At 45.1% G+C, this 3,781-nt stretch overlaps 1 pseudogene; it reads left to right on the top strand.

Moving 5' to 3' along the window:
* The first annotated feature begins 1,779 nt into the window (after positions 1-1,779).
* LOC115067087 lies at positions 1,780-2,680 on the top strand (annotated as a pseudogene).
* The last annotated feature ends 1,101 nt before the right edge of the window (positions 2,681-3,781 follow it).

Raw genomic sequence — 3,781 nt, 5'->3', positions numbered from 1 at the left:
CAGGATTGGGGGAGTTTGGTGGGGGCATAGTGTTTTGGCTTTCCATTTTATTATTCTTTCATTGTGATTTGGGCATGTGAATTTCTTTTGTTGTTTATGATTCTGATATGAGAATTAAGTTGAAGTATGCTTCTGTTTGTATTATCCGGGTGCCTAGATCCTTTCTTTGTTGGTTATGTAAAGCTGGTTGGTACAGGGTTCAGGTTCTCTCAGTTTTATTTTGGAGGAAACTGATGGCTTCCGATCAGCTATTCAGGTGTACCCACAGAAGCCCAATTCAGGTTCCAGTCAGGTACACTCAGGCTTCCTTCACCACATGGAGGCAGGATCCAGGTTCTCTCAGGCAGTCCTGTGCATTGTCAACCTTATGCCAGAGTGAGGCCAGAGGGGGGCCAGAACTTGACACTCTCTGGTGGTCTGCTGAGCTCTGAGCAGCTACACTGATGGAGGTCTGAACTCACCCTCTCAGGTTGTCTGCTAGGATCTCATCCTTAGCCTACCAAAGCCAGATCTGCCCTGGGGCCTTGGGAGGGGGCCTCACAAAATCCCAGGAAGGGGGATGGTATGGTACAATTAGGGGAAGCTCACCCCCAAGTGGAGGCAGGATCAGGGAGCTGTCAGGCAGTCCCTTGGGTTCTCAGGCCCTCTGGTAGTTGGGGCCAGAGGGAGGCCAGAACCCTGCACTCTCTGGTGGTCTGCTTAGCTCCCAGCTGCTACCCCGATGGAGGTCTGAACCCAGCCTGTTAGGCTGCCTGCTAGGGTCTCTGTTATTCTGTATTTTCAAATTGCAAGAGTACTCAGTAGCATTATTTTGGGGAAGACAAAAAGAGAAACAAGGGGGAGTGAATACAGAAACTACCGACATTACATGGCCATTGTCTGATGTGTGACGAGAACTCAGATCGACTGATTTCTGCTCTAATCAGGGAAGGATATGTTATGTTATCTTTGCATCTAGTAGAATTGTTCAAGCCTGTAAGTTTCTGGGAAACTTCATTTTTGGGAGAATATTTGAAATGGAAAATTGTGATGTTTGGCATCAGATGGACATGGATTCAGATTCTGCCTTGGTTCTTCAATTGCTGTGTGTGACATGGGACAGATTTCTAGGCCTCTAGGAATTTCATCTTTATCTGTAGCATGAGGAAAAAAACATCAATTTTGTGGTAATTTTCATTTATAAAGATGGAATGGAATGTTGAATTGCATACATAAAACACCTCATATATCATAAGAGATACATGACTCTGCACCTTAATACCCTGCAACATAATAGGTACTGGATAAATTGTGGTGTGTGTGTGTGCTGTGAACTTGTGCATGTATGTGGAGGATGCCAGGTGTCCTGTTCTATTGTCCTCTGCTTTATTTCTTTGAGACATGGCCTCTCACTGAAACTGAGGCTGGCTGTTCTGGCTAGACTAACAGCAATCTTCCTGTCTGTCTTCTATAGCTCTGGGGTTAGAGGTGCATGTGTGACTGGCATGGCTTTTTTTTTTTTTTTAAATGTGGGCTCAGGTCTTCAAGCTTGAACAGAAAGTGCTTTTACCATTGATCCAGTCCCAGGAATAAATTATTTTAAAAATTAAACAAAAGAGTAAAGAGCAAAAGTCAACCATACATCATCAGCTTAGTGTGCTTCCTAGATCAACACATCTGAAATTTAGCTGAGAAGGAGTTTATGGCTTTAAGCATGTACCAGTTGTTGAAACAGATGTCAAGACATAAGACAGGAGGCTGAACTGGCAAGGTTGAATCTTCCTGTGAGCTCTAGCTAAAATGGCTTTAGATCCCAGAAACTCCTTTCAGTGTGAACCATTTCCGGATGATCTTGAACCAGAGAAAATCAAGAGTTTAAATCAACCCAGGTTCTGCAGCCCAGGAGGAAGATGAGAGCTCAGAGTTCTTAAGTACTCAGCTCACTCCAATGCAGGGCAAGAACTGCAGACTCTGTGAATAGAGGTTTCACTCATGCTGCAGCTGCAAAATCAGAGCAAGGACACAGCATCCCAGCTGTTTCTGGAGCAGCTTGTTACTAGGGGACACTGTGGGGCACGCCTGCTTTGAGAGAGAAATGGGAATCAGGTGCAGCAGCCTGGGAAATTAATGGAGGATCTGACCAACAACTGCATGAAGCCTCATGCTCTAGTCCCATGTGCAGAGACATGAAGGCTCCCTTTTCTGAGACCATGTCCTTAAGAAAAGCTATTAGTTCACCTTATAAAACAGTTATCAGCAGAAACTCTGACAGGAGAGAACATAGCACCCCCACCCTCCATCCCCATTCTCCCTTGGACACAGATGCAGATAAAGAAGGAGGCTTTGACAATCCCTGGAGACCCGCTAAGTAAGTGGCAGCATCACTATGAAAGGGAATTAGCTACTCACTGTGCATAAAGAGAACTGACTTAGGCCCAGGGAGGTAGGGTTTCTTATGAGAATCCATACAACCCCAGAAGAGCAAGGCTAGGAACCTTCTTTTCAAGTCTCTATAGAGGAACAACTGGAGTTTTTCTCCAGGCCAGACCAGGCCTCTGCTGGGCTTGTTCCTTCCCACCAGAGCAGCGAGAATTCCACACGTGAGGAACACCAGGAAAGAGTCCATGGAACTCCCAAACGATTCAAAAATGAGAGTTGTCCCAAGATCTTAGGGTGTCTCTGTCATTTTCTAGCCTGCTAGAGAAGGCATGGCCAGAGGCTGTTTACCATGCTGAGCATCACAGAGGCTTCTCTCAGACTTCAGATCATTCACACAAAAGAGAAACTTTTCACATACGGCACATTCGAAGTCCTCTAGCCACAAAACCAAACCAACCAGTGGACTCCTGAGAAGACTCACACAGGAGAGGCACCCCAGATGTGCAACCCTGTCCCAGATGCTTCTGTCAGTTGTCCACATCCACATACAACTGTCACCTTGAGGGATCACTAGAAAATTCCATGAAAAAGTCTTCCACATCAGAATCTCCTACAGTTACTGCTTCAGTGTAATGTATGTAAATGTATTTTGCATGCATGCTGTTATGGCACTTATCCATTAAGAATATGTCATATCAGCTGGGTGTGGTAGTGCTCCCGAGTGCTGGCACTTGGGAGGCAGAGGTAGGTGGATCTCTGTGAGATCAAGGCCAGACTGGTTTCCATATGAGTCCAGGCCAGCTGGGGCTACAGGGAAACGGTCTCAGAAAGGCAGAAAAAAAAAAAAAAAGATTATCACTTCCTGATTATGCAAGTGATTGTCCCACACCACTAAAGCATAAGGTTAAAAAGGGCATGCAATCTGTCAGCTTAGTGAACACTGAAGTGTTCTAGAGAGCAGCAGATATTTTATATCCAATATTTATTCGTGAAGTATGATGTAATCTCTCAGCACACACACCTGCCTATGCATATCCTCCCACATTTATACATGCTCATACACATAGGGATGCTCAGAATTTGCATTATACCAGAGTTATTCTGTTACCTGTTTTCTTTCTCCAGTGTGCAATGTCAAGTCCTGCTCACTGTCATTTGTTCAGTGTGCCCCCTGGTAACGAGGTGGCAGTTTAAGGGTCTGTGTAGTCTGGCGGGGAAAACTAGATGGTTGGTGACCTGGGAAAAGGGCTTCAGAAGGCATTTTCTTGAGGTTGTGCATGGAAGCCCTGAAGTCATGGCAAGATTAGGTTTATGTGTCAGTGCAACAGGCTGTAAATTCAAGGTGAGCTACTTAGCCATTCAGGTCTCTCTCTGGTTCACTCCACAGACTCAGCCAAATAAGATTTTTTTTTTTGTCTTTTTG

The sequence above is a fragment of the Nannospalax galili genome, unplaced genomic scaffold (genome assembly GCF_000622305.1).
Source record: "Nannospalax galili isolate Female #2095 unplaced genomic scaffold, S.galili_v1.0 scaffold384, whole genome shotgun sequence".
Lineage (NCBI taxonomy): Eukaryota > Metazoa > Chordata > Mammalia > Rodentia > Spalacidae > Nannospalax > Nannospalax galili.
This window is presented reverse-complemented; position numbering and strand designations above follow the sequence as displayed.